Raw genomic sequence first — 18,738 nt, 5'->3', positions numbered from 1 at the left:
GACAGTTACGTGTTTACACTAAGGTAAGAGTTATTATTTTATTTACCGGTCTCGCGGTCTCCGCTGATTACCTGCAAAGTGCAGTAACAGAAAACCCTATCATACTGTGTAACAAGTATACTTCCGAACTACATCGCTATAGTAAAGATCCTAAATGGTTATTATCAACCCTTTTAAATTCTGAGTTCGAAATAAAGGTGTTGTTCCTTTTAATGGGGAATGAAATTTTACATTATGCGATGTCCAATCATTCCAGTCATCAGCATTTGCTGGCCCCGACTTCGGCGAAATTACCAGCCTCACCCATCTCTAGGTTAATCTAATTTCAGTCCAATGTTTTTTATTCCAGTCTTTGATCACAATATCAATTCTTTTGACGATGACCGGTTTCAAAAAAAAAAAAAAAATGGCTCTGAGCGCTACAGGACTTAACATCTGTGGTCATCAGTCCCCTAGAACTGAGAACTACTTAGACCTAACGAACCTAAGGACATCACACACATCCATGCCCGTGGCACGATTCGAACCTGCGACCGTAGTGGTCGCGCAGTTCCAGACTGTAGCGCCTAGAACCGCTCGGCGACTCCGGCCGGCCTGACCGGTTTCAGTCCGTGATGACCATCCTCAGGTCTTTTCCACACCGTGTCCTAAAGTGATAAGGCCATAATGGTTTCGTCAAAACATATAAATATAGTTAGCACAGCATCGTCACATAGATCTAAAATAAGGTGTAGAATACGCCACATCGTCCACACAGTCATTATTACTACTGGCTACGCGAATATATCGCAGCTGGTGTAATTTCAGTCTGTTGTTTCAATTCAGCACAAGTTTGGGGAAACATGTGGTAAGGAAGTGCCAACGTACAATGTGAAAACTGTATGCTTTCTCAAGTTCATGGTAACTTGTAAAGACAAAAGCAGCCTTCTGGCCGAATATTGCGCATCACAGCAGGTTTCGGCTTCATTTTCCGAAATCAACTGTCCCTAGCGTTGCGCGAAAAGTCATTGCGATTACATACAGCCGGCCGCGGTGGTCTCGCGGTTCTAGGCGCTCAGTCCGGAACCGCGGGACTGCTACGGTCGCAGGTTCGAATCCTGCCTCGGGCATGGATGTGTGTGATGTCCTTAGGTTAGTTAGGTTTAATTAGTTCTAAGTTCTAGGCGACTGATGACCTCAGAAGTTGAGTCGCGTAGTGCTCAGAGCCATTTTTGATTACATGCAAACAAAACTGTGGAGATACTGTATCAGGTTTGTTATAACGCGACATTTCGATACGTACGGGCATGCTGTCACGACGCTAACGCGTTTGTGGGACCAGTGGACAGAATGGGAGCGTGCCCAGCAGCAAGCGGACCTTGCAAAGAGACCATAGCACAGAATCACTACTATCACCACACTGGTCTGTACAACTTCGCCCAAAGTGTTGGCACGACACGGGAGCGATACAGCGCGTGGGTACATGTCTTCATAGACGAGTGAACGCCGCCACCAACGCATGCTGCCGTTGTCTTGGCAGAAACCACAGCCACCTCCGCACTACGATGATCACATGACAGCCGTCCATGGTGTACTGGATAGCACAGCGCAGTGCTTACGGACAACTCCCACCCCCGCCACCCTCCCCCCCTGCCCTCACTTCACTGCTAAGGGATGCGACAGACTAAGGCAAGTATGGTGGATCGGGGAGCCGCTGGATACAATAGCGGTCTCGGCTCCTACGTAGCGGGGACAATATGAACAGCAGCCGCTAGCTATGTCAGTAGGTGTTCAACTTTCAGACAATGCTCCTCGTCCAAACAATGCGTAGGTCACATTTCGGCAGGACATATGCGGCGAGGAGTGTGCAAGCCTTCATCGAGAAATGACGGGTAGTCCTGCTTCCATAGCTTGCATGTCCAAGACGCGTCGGCCATCGACCTTCTTTAGTATCTAGTAGATTGTAAATTTGTTCGTCACGGTTGTCAAGCAGCGAATGTCGTGGGTTTGCGTACAGACTAAAGTATCCTGGTTCTCTCTGGTTTCATTTCACGATTAGCCTTGGTTCTGATTATCTGCAGAAATGGCATGGGGTCACACGCATGCCGGCGCTCTGACTAAGCAGGGACGGCAAGAGAAGGAAATGCTAAGTAGAAGTGTGCTAGAAATGTGTATTTCCGGCACTATCTTAGGACACGCTGAGAAAAAGCAGGAGGCGCTCAGTTCATGAAAAAGAGCGAACTACTTTGTCACAGTATACCTTACCTACCACGTAGTGAGGCATTTTGTATGAATACTGTTGCGTTTCTAACCCGAAAATAATTTTTTTATTTTTACCAAAATGAGAATTACGTTCATGACAATTTTGTTAAAAAGTGTGTGTGTGTGGGGGGGGGGAGGCGGGGGGGGGGGGGGGGGGGGACCGTACACTAATTCCTTCTGAAGGAAAATCACGTCAACTTGCGAGTTACTTCGACAGACAAAAATATGTATTCTGTTATTAATTTTATTGAGATTACTGCTTCTTATTTAAGTATTTATTCATGCGCTTAAGAATAAGCTAACAAACTACTTAAATTCGATTTCAATCAACAGACATCTTCACGCGCGAGTTAGACAACGAAATTCACTTCAGCCCTACCAAACACCAGGCCCGTTATGCACAAAATTCACTCTTACGAAGATGTGTGTCGTACTCAAAAAGACAGCTGTAAAATTAGACACTCTCGCCGTTCTCTGAATTTCTAGTCCCTCGGAACCACAATAAACAAGAAAACGTCTGCTACGAGGGTAGTTTGAAAAGTTCTCGGAATCACGACGAGAGGACGACGCTAACGAGTTGTTCACGTGATATCCATTGGACTGTTCCCTGTAAACATGTGCCACGTCAGTGCTCTTGGAAGAAAGCTGTGGCGGTGACGTGGTTCTGTTATTGTTCACGCGCAGTGATTTGCATAGATGGAAAAAATCGAGATTCGAGCAGTGATTATGGACTTCGTAAAGAAAGATATTAAATCAAAGGACATTCATGCCGATTTCCAGAATACACTGCGGGACTATGCTCCTTCACATTCAACTGTTGCCAAGTGAACAAAAGAAATTAAATTTGGTCGGGAGAGCTTAGATGATGATCCGCGCAGTGGTCGGCCAAGATGTGTCACTAGTCCAGAAATCATTGCAAAAGTGCGCAAAGTGGTCATGCAGAATCGCCGATTGAAAGTGCGTGAAATTGCTCACACTTGCCAGATGTCGTCTGAAAGAGTATATCACATTTTAACTGAAGAATTAGAAATGAAAAAAATATCTGCAAGATGGGTGTCGCGACTCTTGACGCTGGATCAAAAACAGATGAGAATGGGCATATTGGAACAATGTTTGGCCCGTTTTAGGAGAAACTAACAAGATTTTTTGCGCCGGTTTGTGGCCACAGATGAAACTTGGGCGCACTACTATACTCCAGAGACGAAGAAAGAGTCAAAGCTGTGGAAACATGCTGATTCTCCGCCACCAAAGAAAGCCAAGACAATTCCTTCGGCGGGAAAGGTCACGGCATCAGTGTTCTGGGATGCGAAGGGGATTCTGTTTGTAGATTATCTCCCTTCTGGGCAAATAATTACTGGAGAATACTATGCTAGCCTCCTGGACAAATTGCAACAAAAGATACGCAAAAAAAGGCCAGGTTTAGCAAGAAAGAAAGGCAACTTCCATCAAGACAATGCGCGCCCGCACACATGTGCCGTCGCCATGGCAAAATTAAGCGTACTACGGTATTAATTATTACCACACCCGCCTTATTCACCTGATATGGCTCCGTCAGACTTCCATCTCTTCCCAAAACTGGTGGACGAAGATTCTCTTCAAAAGAAGAATTGATAGCCGGAGTCGGCAACTATTTTGCAGGCCTCTAGGAAACTCATCTCGAGATGGGATCAAGGCACTGGGCCATCGTTGGACCATGTGCATTAATCTACAAGGAGACTACACTGAAAAATTAAAAAGTTTCAGTGATGTACGTACTTGTTTTCTGTTCCGTTCCGAGAACTTTTCAAATCACCATCGTATCTGCGTCAGAATGTAAGTGAACGAGCATTTCGGAATCGATGAAGCTGGTCGGCTGTTCGTGTGCTGCTGCCGTGAGCCTCTGTGGAAAGTGGCGGAAGGACAACGAAAACACGAATAAGTGACAAGATGTTGGACATCCACGCCTTGTCACAGAACTTGGAGGTCAGAGGCACGTCCGCTCTGTAAAGCAGAATAGCTGGCGATCTGTGACAGATCTGACAACAGAGTACAACGTTGGCGCAGGCGCCTTGTTGTAGGTGTGTTCCCCAGACTGACCCAACAACATCACCCGTTAAGACTGTAGTGGATAGGGGACCATCGAAAGTGGATCGTGGACCAATGGCAATGTTTGTATGGATCACATTTCTTGTTACACTTGATCGATGGTCGTGTCTGGATACGCCATCATCCAGGCGAACGACTACTCGAAACATATACCTCGTTACTGTCACAGGCTGGTGGGAGCAATACAATGCTATGCGTTGACATTCACCTGGGCTTCTATGCGACCCGTCGTAGTAGTGGTAGTAGTAGTCGAAGACACCTTGGCAACACGTGGACATTATTGTGGACCATCTGCCTCCCTTTATGCTTGATCCATTCCTCGACAGCGACGGCATTTCCAGTAGGATAACTGCCCGTGTCACAAGGCCAGAATTGTGTTGTAGTGGTTTGACGAACATGATGGTAAACTCACGCTGATGTCTTGGACACGAAATTCTCCCGATGGAATACATCTGGGACGCTATCAGTCGCCTGCTTCACGTTCAGGTAACTACACGGTCATAATTTATGGGAATTGCGTGACCTCTGCGTACACCCATATAGCAGGGAGCGTACCACTAACGAATGCACGCCACGCAGAATCGCTGCTGTATTGCGTTCCAAAAGTGAACCAACACGATATTGGATTCATAACGTTTTGGCTCGTTAGTGTATATCAGTAACGCAGCTATACTTTCGAATCTCTGAGTGTTGTGGTATCTCCTGAGGACGTACGGCAGTCACAGCCGCATGCTACTGCCAGCTATTCCGATTTAGGCGGGATTGCCCCATGCCTGTTATTTCCTGCTGAAAACACGATTTCCGATTAAACCTTGTCGGGATAGGTAAAAATAATGATCACACCAAAACAGATAACATTTCGCCGCGCGGGATTAGCCGAGCGGTCTTGGGCGCTACAGTCATGGACTGTGCGGCTGGTCCCGGCGGAGGTTCGAGTCCTCCCTCGTGCATGGGTGTGCGTGTGTTTGTCCTTATGATAATTTAGGTTAAGTAGTGTGTAAGCTTAGGGACTGATGACCTTAGCAGTTAGGTCCCATAAGATTTCACACACATTTGAACATTTGAAGATAACATTTCACATAACATAGTCTGTATCATTACGCGAGTGTTTAAAGTAAGATATATTCCTGTAAATGTAACTGAAATTAAACATTCAAGTCCGCAGCTCGTGGTCGTGCGATAGCGTTCTCGCTTCCCGCTCCCGAGTTCCCGGGTTCGATTCCCGGCGGGGTCAGGGATTTTCTCTGCCTCGTGATGACTGGGTGTTGTGTGATGTCCTTAGGTTAGTTAGGTTTAAGTAGTTCTAAGTTCTAGGGGACTGATGACCATAGATGTTAAGTCCCATAGTGCTCAGAGCCATTTGAACCATTTAAAAATTCAACATTTAGTCAACAGAGCTGTCAAATCTGAAACGATGTATATCTTAAAGTTATTTGCATTTAACTTACAGACGTTGTACTAAATGTATTTCAAGCCAAAGCAAGGCAGACAGATGACAAAACATTCCCTCTCGCTATGCGGATATCACACGAACGGTATGCGAGCGCTATGGAGGTTGGGATCGGCCCTGAAGACGTGCACGGATAGCCGAGGTGGTTAAGGCAACCGTTCGCGATAAGCGAGATATCTGAGTTTGATCCCGATGCGTCACAAATTTTCATGTATCTATAGTAAACCATAGAGCTGATGTAATACCATATTCGCAATTTGCGAATACATTTTATAGTTCGTTTTACTAGGCTGCACGCCTCGCTGGCCAATTGAATCCTTCCAGTTGGTAGTAGACAGTTCCTTCTAGTCGGCTGATATATTCGGATAAAGCAACTGGTTCCATACAGCTCGCGAAATGCAGGCATCCCATTCGAGCCCCGCTACAGCATGCAGCTTTAACTTGGCATAAATTTGACTGTAATAAAAACAAAGCACGATACACCAGCACACCACATTGGTAAGTTTCTCTCTTTTCCAAACCCTAATGCTGCTATACAGAAGCAGATGTTTCGAGTGTGAGCAGTGACTCTGGTGCTGTAAAAGTACACCAGGCAAATCCATTTCACTGACGAGGGTCTAAAATTGAGCTTGACTCGGCCATGAGTTAACCTCGTAAGCAACGATTTACAGGTTGGACAATCTTCTACCTGCTCCGTGTTTCATTTCTCTCTGACGATGTCCCTTGCAGTCGGCAGCGCTATTATGCTGCAAACTTTGCTGTATGATGAGATTGCGGATAGAAAAATGAGAAAACAGGATGTCATCACAGTGTGTTCATTATACACTCCTGGAAATGGAAAAAAGAACACATTGACACCGGTGTGTCAGACCCACCATACTTGCTCCGGACACTGCGAGAGGGCTGTACAAGTAATGATCACACGCACGGCACAGCGGACACACCAGGAACCGCGGTGTTGGCCGTCGAATGGCGCTAGCTGCGCAGCATTTGTGCACCGCCGCCGTCAGTGTCAGCCAGTTTGCCGTGGCATACGGAGCTCCATCGCAGTCTTTAACACTGGTAGCATGCCGCGACAGCGTGGACGTGAACCGTATGTGCAGTTGACGGACTTTGAGCGAGGGCGTATAGTAGGCATGCGGGAGGCCGGGTGGACGTACCGCCGAATTGCTCAACACGTGGGGCGTGACGTCTCCACAGTACATCGATGTTGTCGCCAGTGGTCGGCGGAAGGTGCACGTGCCCGTCGATCTGGGACCGGACCGCAGCGACGCACGGATGCACGCCAAGACCGTAGGATCCTACGCAGTGCCGTAGGGGACCGCACCGCCACTTCCCAGCAAATTAGGGACACTGTTTCTCCTGGGGTATCGGCGAGGACCATTCGCAACCGTCTCCATGAAGCTGGGCTACGGTCCCGCACACCGTTAGGCCGTCTTCCGCTCACGCCCCAACATCGTGCAGCCCGCCTCCAGTGGTGTCGCGACAGGCGTGAATGGAGGGACGAATGGAGACGTGTCGTCTTCAGCGATGAGAGTCGCTTCTGCCTTGGTGCCAATGATGGTCGTATGCGTGTTTGGCGCCGTGCAGGTGAGCGCCACAATCAGGACTGCATACGACCGAGGCACACAGGGCCAACACCCGGCATCATGGTGTGGGGAGCGATCTCCTACACTGGCCGTACACCACTGGTGATCATCGAGAGGACACTGAATAGTGCACGGTACATCCAAACCGTCATCGAACCCATCGTTCTACCATTCCTAGACCGGCAAGGGAACTTGCTGTTCCAACAGGACAATGCACGTCCGCATGTATCCCGTGCCACCCAACGTGCTCTAGAAGGTGTAAGTCAACTACCCTGGCCAGCAAGATCTTCGGATCTGTCCCCCATGGAGCATGTTTGGGACTGGATGAAGCGTCGTCTCACGCGGTCTGCACGTCCAGCACGAACGCTGGTCCAACTGAGGCGCCAGGTGGAAATGGCATGGCAAGCCGTTCCACAGGACTACATCCAGCATCTCTACGATCGTCTCCATGGGAGAATAGCAGCCTGCATTGCTGCGAAAGGTGGATATACACTGTACTAGTGCCGACATTGTGCATGCTCTGTTGCCTGTGTCTATGTGCCTGTGGTTCTGTCAGTGTGATCATGTGATGTATCTGACCCCAGGAATGTGTCAATAAAGTTTCCCCTTCCTGGGACAATGAATTCACGGTGTTCTTATTTCAATTTCTAGGAGTGTAATTAAGCACCGTGAAATTTACAGAAAATGCACTTCTGACATCATTAAACATGCCTAAATCGAAAACGTATAAAGTTTAATCTCTTAGGTAACTTGGAGACCACTGTGTTTCACGTATGTGCGCCGAATGTCACACCTGGCGTACTGCAAAACGTACCTTATAACTTTGTAAAATTTCGTAACTTGTCGCATATTCTCGGGTGAAGTTTACTGTATTGTAACAATGCCAGAATTCTAGTCAATCACTGAAAAAACTTCCCCTCACGTCTTCTTTGTCAAAAATGAATTCTTCTTCTTGCATTTAAGTCCTCGGAGATCACGTTCCAATTTCAGTTTTGAATCCTTTGCCGTTCTTTCCTCTTCTTGCATTATTCCTTATTTGTTTCTTTGTGTGTCTTTAACCACTTTGTGCCCTTTTCCGTTTCCCTCCTGCCTTGAAATCCCCTCAGTTTTAAAACTTTTCCCAAAAAATTCTCCCTTTCCACTACTTCTTCTCTTATGTTACAACTTAGAAAGAAAAACAGTCTTGGATATAGAGGAAGCAATACATTTATTGAGGACTTTCGCCCTTCTGGGGCAACAGCAGAAAATCTAAAACAAAAAAGACAATTTAATTTTATCCATATCTCGCAGCTTCAAACGTGACTGTATTCAATAAACTGGAGGTATGAATTAAAAAACAATTTTTCGTGTTTTATTGAGTACACAATGCATTTCGGGCCTTGTGGACCCACCATCAGGCGTAATTCGTCTTAATACTTGCTTTATTTTTTCTCTTGAATGAGGTGAAATGCGTATTCCAAATAATCCAAGAAAAGCGTATTTAAGGGTTTAGCACCAACATACGTTCTTTTTCCGTATACGTACAAAAACATCTGTGAAGTGCTTACAAACATGTGTATAGGAATGTGCCTCTTGAATGAAGTGATATGTATGAAAACCATGGAGAAAAGAACGTATGTTGGTGCTAAAACGTTAAAAGCGCTTTTCTTGGATTATTTGGCATACGCATTTCACCTCATTCAAGAGAAAAAATAAAGCATGTATTAAGACGAATTACACCTGGTGATGGACCTACAGCGCCCGAAATACATTGTGTACTCAATAAAACACGAAAAATTGTGACTGAAGGCGTCGTTTAATTCATACCTCCAGTGCAAAAAGAAAACAGTATTTGTCAGTGTATGGTCCTATCCGACAAAGCTATACTGGAATTTAAAAGATTTGCTAGAGGTGAGGTGAGGTAAGGTAGACCAAGTTCCGCCTTCTGGCCCTACACAGACCAATAGGGCTCGACCGGCCGCCGTGTCATCCTCGGCCAAAGGGTTCATCAAATGCGGTAATGGAGGGGCGTGTGGTCAGCACCCCGCTCTCCCGGTCGTTGTCTGGTTCTTGACGCTGGGACAGCTAGTGCTCGGTGGAGCACCTCCTCCTCGGTTGGCCTCGCGAGGCTGAGTTCACCTCGTACCAGTCCTCACACCGAGGAAAAGTGCCTGGCAGCACCGGGAATCGAATCCGGGTCCCCCACATGGAAGTTAACTATGGAGGCGGACACTTGCTACAGAACTTACTTTAAAATACTTTTAAATCTGCTTTCGTCACAATTGTGGGGACCGTTGTGTGTACCTACAGGTCAAAGAACGGTACGATTCAGCTATTGAGAGCTACAGTACAGGGAAAAAAAACCACAAACATTTTTACGTTCGCTGCAAACCTTACCTTAAACACGCCGGGGACATGTGTAATACTTTTCCGTGTCTTTCCTAACATCCTGAATCCGGGCGGTTAGTCGGCCACAGTGGCCGAGCGGTTCTAGGCGCTTCAGTCTGGAATCGCTACGGTCGCGGGTTCGAATCCTGCCTCGGGCATGGACGTCTGCGATGTCCTTAGGTTAATTAGGTTTAAGTAGTTCTAAGTTTAAAAAAAATGGTTCAAATGGCTCTGAGCACTATGGAACTGAACTTCTGAGGTCATCAGTCCCCTAGAACTTAGAACTACCTAAACCTAACTAACCTAAGGACATCACAGACATCCATGCCCGAGGCAGGATTCGAACCTGCGACCGTAGCGGTCGCGCGGTTCCAGACTGTAGCGCCTAGAACCGTTCGGCCACTCCGGCCGGCAGTTCTGAGTTCTAGGGGACTGATAACCTCAGATGTTAAGTCCCGTAGTGCTCAGAGTCATTTGAGCCATATGAACCGGGCGTTATTAATTTCTTTTCCCTAAGATATTTGACCAATTCCTTGGTGAGTGTACTGTCACTCACTCTGTAAATACGTCCAAAAATAGTAATATCCTCTACCTTATTGTTTCTTATGTTTTTATGTTCTGATGAACTTCTTAATTTCCAAAATGCTGAATTTTTCTGAAAATGCTGAATTTTTCTGAAGTCCTAATATTTTCCATATAACTGTTCTTTCTAAAATTCTAATTTATCAATCTTATAATTTAATACTAGACAGTCGCTAGCACACGGGCATTCTGCTTTCACTACTGTCTTGTAGTGTTTCCTTTAATTTTTTAAAATAAGGGCTTCTTGTTGGTGATATCGTTCGTTACACCACACTCTATTTCCATCTTGTGTATGCTTTGCTCTAAAGTGGATATTTCTGAAGCGTTTTCTTCAATAGTTTCATCCAAATATTCGAAGTTTTCTATTTGCCCAGTATCTGTTACTAAATATTTTGGAACGTTTTTTACATTTGCCATAAATTTAGTTTTCTGCACAGAGATTCTTGAGCCTGTCTTGTTGGCTGTCGCTTCCAGAAGACCGACTCGCACTGGTGCACCAGTCAGGGTGTCACAAGGTACAGAAAAACCATCTGCAAATGGTTGCAATTAGTTGTAACGTCTTTCTTTCTTCCTAGCAAGAGCGGTAATATTTTTTATTCTTTCGGTTGTTCATTCGAATTCTTAGAATTCTGTTCACGACTCAGTTGAAAAGAAGCGGAGATAAATCGTTGCCTTGCCTGACACATGTACGGTCGAGGTACGTCATTCGTAAATTTTGCTTTTGAGATTGTATCTGTCAGAGCTTCTCTTTTATGTTTCCCATCTTAGTTTCAACTACAAATTCACGGATTACCTTATCTAGGGTCCCCCTATCAACAGAAATAAATTACTGTTACTAGTATTTATAATTAAAGTTATAACAGCTTGGTACCCGTTTTCAGGTCACCGCCGATATATACCTACGTGCATGATATCTCCTTCACACTCAGTGACTGGCCTGTTACACTAGTGACCTGCTATAAGCACCACACCATACGTCATACCGCACGTGTAAGGCTTGTCACAACTCTACGGCCTGGGGAACAGTCTCCCCGCTACCGTTTGGTCGTTCGATAAGTCACTGCTTGAGAAAATATCGTAACGCCTGAATCTCCTAGTTACTTCAAAAAAATCTAAAGGAAAGTCGTAAAAGTCCCTATTATGACGAGGTACGTCGCACAGACCTCGCTCCGGAACAAGTCACGTACGAATGAGACTCTCCGCCCTTGCTTTCCATACCGTAATACCCATTTCGGAAACTTGCACCGCATGCAACGTGTCTACACAATATATTACGAACGCAGTACATACAGGGTGTTTAAAAAATGACCGGTATATTTGAAACGGCAATAAAAACTAAACGAGCAGCGATAGAAATACACCGTTTGTTGCAATATGCTTGGGACAACAGTACATTTTCAGGCGGACAAACTTTCGAAATTACAGTAGTTACAATTTTCAACAACAGATGGCGCTGCAAGTGATGTGAAAGATATAGAAGACAACGCAGTCTGTGGGTGCGCCATTCTGTACGTCGTCTTTCTGCTGTAAGCGTGTGCTGTTCACAACGTGCAAGTGTGCTGTAGACAACATGGTTTATTCCTTAGAACAGAGGATTTTTCTGGTGTTGGAATTCCACCGCCTAGAACACTGTGTTGTTGCAACAAGACGAAGTTTTCAACGGAGGTTTAATGTAACCAAAGGACCGAAAAGCGATACAATAAAGGATCTGTTTGAAAAATTTCAACGGACTGGGAACGTGACGGATGAACGTGCTGGAAAGGTAGGGCGACCGCTTACGGCAACCACAGAGGGCAACGCGCAGCTAGTGCAGCAGGTGATCCGACAGCGGCTTCGGGTTTCCGTTCGCCGTGTTGCAGCTGCGGTCCAAATGACGCCAACGTCCACGTATCGTCTCGTGCGCCAGAGTTTACACCTCTATCCATACAAAATTCAAACGCGGCAACCCCTCAGCGCCGCTACCATTGCTGCACGAGAGACATTCGCTAACGATATAGTGCACAGGATTGATGACGGCGATATGCATGTGGGCAGCATTTGGTTTACTGACGAAGCTTATTTTTACCTGGACGGCTTCGTCAATAAACAGAACGGGCGCATATGGGGAACCGAAAAGCCCCATGTTGCAGTCCCATCGTCCCTGCATCCTCAAAAAGTACTGGTCTGGGCCGCCATTTCTTCCAAAGGAATCATTGGCCCATTTTTCAGATCCGACACGATTACTGCTTCACGCTATCTGGACATTCTTCGTGAATTTGTGGCGGTACAAACTGCCTTAGACGACACTGCGAACACCTCGTGGTTTATGCAAGATGGTGCCCGGCCACATCGCACGGCCGACGTCTTTAATTTCCTGAATGAATATTTCGATGATCGTGTGATTGCTTTGGGCTACCCGAAACATACAGGAGGCGGCGTGGATTGGCCTCCCTATTCGCCAGACATGAACCCCTGTGACTTCTTTCTGTGGGGACACTTGAAAGACCAGGTGTACCGCCAGAATCCAGAAACAATTGAACAGCTGAAGCAGTACATCTCATCTGCATGTGAAGCCATTCCGCCAGACACGTTGTCAAAGGTTTCGGGTAATTTCATTCAGAGACTACGCCATATTATTGCTACGCATGGTGGATATGTGGAAAATATCGTACTATAGAGTTTCCCAGACCGCAGCGCCATCTGTTGTTGAAAATTGTAACTACTGTAATTTCGAAAGTTTGTCTGCCTGAAAATGTACTGTTGTCCCAAGCATATTGCAACAAACGGTGTATTTCTATCGCTGCTCGTTTAGTTTTTATTGCCGTTTCAAATACACCGGTCATTTTTGAAACACCCTGTATGTACAGCGGCTGCCGCCGCCGGCGGCTTGAGGCGGAAACGCCAAGTGTGCAGACAGCTATTTTAAAAGCTGACGATAGCACGACTAGTCAGAACTTGTCAACACGTCTACTAGTCGGTACAGGATTCGTAGAAGGAAGACCGCAATGTATACGAATGCGTTTCGGTGAACCTGGTTCTTGACCGATTTCCAAGTCTAACTTGCAGCACTACAGTGGAATAAATTACTGTGCTTTTAGAATACCTGTAGTTACATCTACATCTATACTCTGCAAACAACCGTGAGGTGCACGGTAGACGGTACGTCCCATTGTACCAGTTATTACGATTTCTCCCTGTTCACGTATGGAGCGCGGGAAGAATGATTGTTTGAATGCCTCTGTGAGTGCAGTAATTATTCTAATCTTATCGTCATGATCCCTGTGTGAGCGATACTTAAGGGGTTGTAGTATATTCCTAGAGTAATCATTTAAACTCGGTTCTTGAAACTTTCTTAATAGTACATGCTAAAATGGTATCTGTTCTTTCGGACATGCCCGAAAGAACAGATACCACCTTAGTATATATATAGTGAAGGCTCACCGGCCAGTTGACCATCTTCTTCTTCTGTGCGAATGCACAAACAGTGCCCGAACTCTTACGGGAATCGGCAACGCGCCGCGAGTAATGAGTATAATGGGCGAGGGCACTACGAACGTAGTGCGGGACAATACGTTGAGAATGTGGGTTTCGCGGGAGGCGTGCCAGAGATAAATCCCTGCAGTCGCGCTGTCCTCTGTGTCCTCGGTGGCTCAGATGGATAGAGCGTCTGCCATGTAAGCAGGAGATCCCGGGTTCGAGTCCCAGCCGGGGCACACATTTTCATCTGTCCCCGTTGACGTATGTCAACGCCTGTAAGCAGCTAAGGGTTTTCATTTCATTGTACTTTCTTAATAGACTTTCTAGGGATAGTTTACTTCTGTCTTCTAAGAGTATTCCGGTTCAGTTCGTTCAGAATCTCTGGGACACTCTCCCACGGATTAAACAAATCTGTGACCATTCGTACTGCCTGTCTCTGTAAAGTTCAATATAGTTCGTACATTCTGGCACGGGCCCCACACACTTGAGCAGTATTCTACAATCGGTCGCACTAGTGATTTGTAAGAAATCTCCTTTGTAGATTCATTGCACTTCCCCAATATTCTACCATCTGCATTACCCACGAACAAAGCGCAGGGCTTATTTTTGTTTTAAGATGAAAACTTGCCTCCAAAACAAGTCAGTTATAACTTCAGACGTAAAAACAATTGGTAATATATTTAGTACAACAATTAATCTTATTGTCACTTTCACTGTATATTTGTAATGGTGTGTAGTATTTCGCAATCATATTTACCGATTCTGTTAAGTGGCGTGCGACAAACAGTAACACGACACGCATCCAAATTTATTAACACAATTTAGGTGAAATTTGTTTATAAAACTGAATACACGATTTAGTGATAATATGGTCGCGGAACTCCTTAGAGTCTTTTTATCTGAAGTGATGAAATATAATACGTCAGTCTCAAAAAGACAGTTGTAATCATTTCCGCTAGAAAGGAAAGCGTATTTACGACAAATGACAGAAGTGCTACAACTTGAACGCGATACATATTGTAGCTCCAATGAATCGCTCCAGTCAAGGATCAAAAAATCCCATTTAGAATCCTTGCAACGCAGATTATGAACCAAAGATCTCGGGTTCGATCCGCAGGCAATCCTAGTATCGTTATATGTCACTTTCCATTTCTTTCACCTCTGGCAGGATTTGTTACTGTGAAAAATGTCGAGCAGCACATTGGTCTGGAGTCCCCGCTACACTGTACGTCCACCTACTGCGGCTGGTTCTCTCTCTTTCTCTTTGTCTGTGTAATAGTTTACTCGATTCCGACTCCCCATGATACCCTGAACTAAAACACGCCAATTTCTTTTGTCTTACACTTTCTCCCGCGCAGACTTTCACGGGTGCAATCCATTACTTCTCTGATGCTATCGATCCATCTCATTCTTTGCCGCCCTCTTCTCATTGAGCATTCGATCTTTCCCGGTATTAGTCTCTTCCAACGAATCATGTCTGCTAGTAATGTGCCCCAAGTAAGTCAGCTTTTGTTTCAGTATCGGACCTTCCAAGGAGCATTTTGGTTTTACGTGCTGCAACATTGAACTACACTACTGACCATTAAAATTGCTACACCAACAAGAAATGCAGATGATAAACGGGTATTCATTGGACAAGTATATTATACTACACCTGACATGTGATTACATTTTCACGCAATTTGGGTGCATAGATCCTGAAAAGTCAGTACCCAGAACAACAACCTCTGGCCGTAATAACGGCCTTGATACGCCTGGGCATTGATTCAAACAGAGCTTGGATGGCGTGTACAGGTACAGCTGCCCATGCAGCTTCAACACGATACCACAGTTCATCAAGAGTAGTGACCGGCGTATTGTGACGAGCCAGTTGCTCGGCCACCATTGATCAGACGTTTTCAATTGGTGATAGATCTGGAGAATGTGCTGGCCAGGGCAGCAGTCGAACATTTTCTGTATCCAGAAAGGCCCGTACAGGACCTGCAACATGCGCTCGTGCATTACCCTGCTGAAATGTAGGGTTTCGCAGGGCACGAATGAAGGGTAGAGCCACGGGTCGTAACACATCTGAAATGTAACGTCCACTGTTCGAAATTCCGTCAATGCGAACAAGAGGTGACCGAGACGTGTAACCAATGGCACCCCATACCATCACGCAGGGTGATACGCCAGTATGGTGATGACGAATACACGCTTCCAATGTGCGTTCACCGCGATGTCGCCAGACACGGATGGGACCATCATGATGCTGTAAACAGAACATGGATTCATCTGGAAAAATGACGGTTTACGATTCGTGCACCCAGGTTCGTCGTTGAGTACACCATCGCAGGCGCTCCTGTCTGTGGTGCAGCGTCAAGGGTAACCGCAGCCACGGTTCCCGAGCTGATTGTCCGTGCTGATACAAACGTCGTCGAACTGTTCGTGCAGATGGTTGTTGTCTTGCAAGCGTCCCCATCTGTTGACTCAGGGATCGAAACGTGGCTGCACGATCCGTTACAGCCATGCGGATAAGATGCCTGTCATCTCGACTGCTAGTGATACGAGGCCGTTGGGATCCAGCACGGCGTTCCGTATTACCCTCCTGAACCCACCGACTCCATATTCTGGTAACAGTCATTGGATGTCGGCCAACGCGAGCAGCAATGTCGCGATACGATAAGCCTCAATCGCGATAGGCTACAATCCGACCTTTATCAAAGTCTTACACGAGGCATCACAACAACGTTTCAAGCGTTTCACCAGGCAACGCCGGCCAACTGCTGTTTGTGTGTGAGAAATCGGTTGCAAACTTTCCTCATGTCAGCACGTTGTAGGTGTCGCCACCGGCGCAAACCTTGTGTGAATGCTCTGAAAAACTAATCCTTTGCATATCACGGCATCTTCTTCCTGTCGGTTAAATTTCGCGTCTGCAGCACGTCATCTTCGTGGTGTAGCAATTTTAATGGCCAGTAGTGTTTTTGTCCTCTTTGCGGACCATAGAGTTATAAGAAGTTTCCTCCAACACAATTCAGAGGCGTTTATTTTATGTCGTCCAGTTTTTCTTATAGTCCAGGTCTCACTTCATTCATACATCGCAACTAGAAAGACGATAGCCCTTACTATGCTGATCTTTGTTGTTAAAGTTGTGTCTCTACTCTTTAAAACATTGCTGGACATTGCCTTTCTACCACGTGGCTGCATTTACCATCAGCAGAAATCAGGTAGACAACTGGACACAGAAGCTACCTCCATTATTTATCCTCCTATGTGTCATATGGTAGGTGCAGTTGCCACAATTTTTGTTTTCTTGACTTTCGGCATTAGATCGGCCTTTGCACTTTCTCCTTTCACTTCCAGTAAGAGGACCTTTAACTCCTCTTTTTCTAATGTTCTACCTTCAGTATGGTATCATCTGCATATCTACGATTATTTTTATTTATCCCAGCTATCTTAATTCCGGTTTCTTCTTCATCTAGCCCGGCATTCCCCATGATATGTTCTGCATACAGAGATTGAATGAAAAAGATGACAACATGCAGCGTTGCGTGCCGTCGGCTGGGTGAGTCAGTTCAAAGGTCGGGGAAAGGTAACCGTACCACCTCCAATACGACCGTGTCTAGTAAAGCATTGCGGCAGTGTTCAATAAAAACTACGTCTTTCAACATGTAAGCTGACAGGCGTACATATGTTTCACACAATACGATCCATAAGAAAAATAACAGTGATACAGGATCGGAAACTGTGTGCAACACCTGAAACGCTACAAAAAGAGGATTCAGATTTTGAATAAGTCGGGTGCACTGAGTGGTTCTACGTTATTACGACTAATCGTTCTGATCTGTTGAACATCAAAAGAACTCACTGACTGTGGAATCCTTCCCACATGGCGCTGAATTGTCTCTCGTACTGTAATGGCGTGAGAGGCGTTTCTCGTTGTGTCGCCACACTTTCACGAAATTTGAATGAGTAATGAAATAAAATGGAACACCTACAGGCGCCCTTTCGGTATTATTTATTATTTGTCCCCCGGTTTCTGTGATTCAATACACCATCTTCACGCATGCACGATTCCATCAGTGGCCATCATCTATGGACTGGTTCCGTAGACTGTGACAATGATGTGTCTCCAACCATCCATTTCTCCGGCACATTTTTCTGGCATGCTGTAATTTTCCAAAGTGTTTCGTGGATTGAACGAATAATTTCATAACACTACACATCGGTGCGTACAAACTTCTAGTAGGTTGTTGTTGTTGTTGTTGTAGTCTTCAGTCCTGAGACTGGTTTGATGCAGCTCTCCATGCTACTCTATCCTGTGCAAACTTCATCTCTCTGTACCTACTGCAACCTACATCCTTCTGAATCTGTTTAGTGTATTCATCTCTTGGTCTCCCTCTACGATTTTTACCCTCCGCGCTGCCCTCCAGGTAAGTAGTCATAATGTATTACTGTAAATGATCCTTAACGAATCAGTATGACGTAATTTAGCTTGATAAATAGCTGTTTCGGAAGCTGAGGAAAGAAAGTTCTTTTGCTGTATGATACTTAAATAAATTTCTTATTCGTATGTTAGGTAATTATTCAATGTCTGTAGCCTGAACAAAGCATACTGCTAACTACATACGAGAAATAAAACCCGCAATGTAATCTTTTTTATTTTAGTTCTTGGATAAAAAATTGTTAGAACGAGTGGTGGGAGAAAGCGACTTTGTGGAGCTGAGTATAAAAAGAAGGCCAAAATGAAAAAAGAAAAACAAGAAGACATTACCCGTAAAACGATAAAATTGAGAGATTTTTTTTTCTTTTTAAAGTGGAGGTGGAAGTAGTGTTGAAAGGATAGGAACTTCAACAACATGGGCTGACACAATACAATCTGGAAAAGACGAAACGAATTTGAATTCTGCGGCGAACAATAACGGTTATCTGTCGAACAATCTACTTTTGAAAAAATGTATACGGGGTGATTCAAAAGTAACTGTACACACT

General features: G+C 45.4%; 1 protein-coding gene and 1 non-coding gene across 3 annotated transcripts in view; one reads left to right on the top strand and one right to left on the bottom strand.

Annotated features, from left to right (window-relative positions):
* LOC126187459 (titin) overlaps positions 1–18,738 on the bottom strand; it is a 947,541-nt gene that overhangs the window by 269,290 nt on the left and 659,513 nt on the right. The gene's annotated exons all lie outside the window — the stretch shown is intronic.
* Trnat-ugu (transfer RNA threonine (anticodon UGU)) lies at positions 13,933–14,006 on the top strand. The gene has a single exon. It is a non-coding gene; the product is annotated as a tRNA-Thr (tRNA).

This window comes from Schistocerca cancellata, chromosome 5 (genome assembly GCF_023864275.1).
Source record: "Schistocerca cancellata isolate TAMUIC-IGC-003103 chromosome 5, iqSchCanc2.1, whole genome shotgun sequence".
Classification (NCBI taxonomy): domain Eukaryota; kingdom Metazoa; phylum Arthropoda; class Insecta; order Orthoptera; family Acrididae; genus Schistocerca; species Schistocerca cancellata.
Note: the sequence above shows the minus strand (reverse complement) of the source record. Positions and strands in the feature narration are given on the sequence as shown.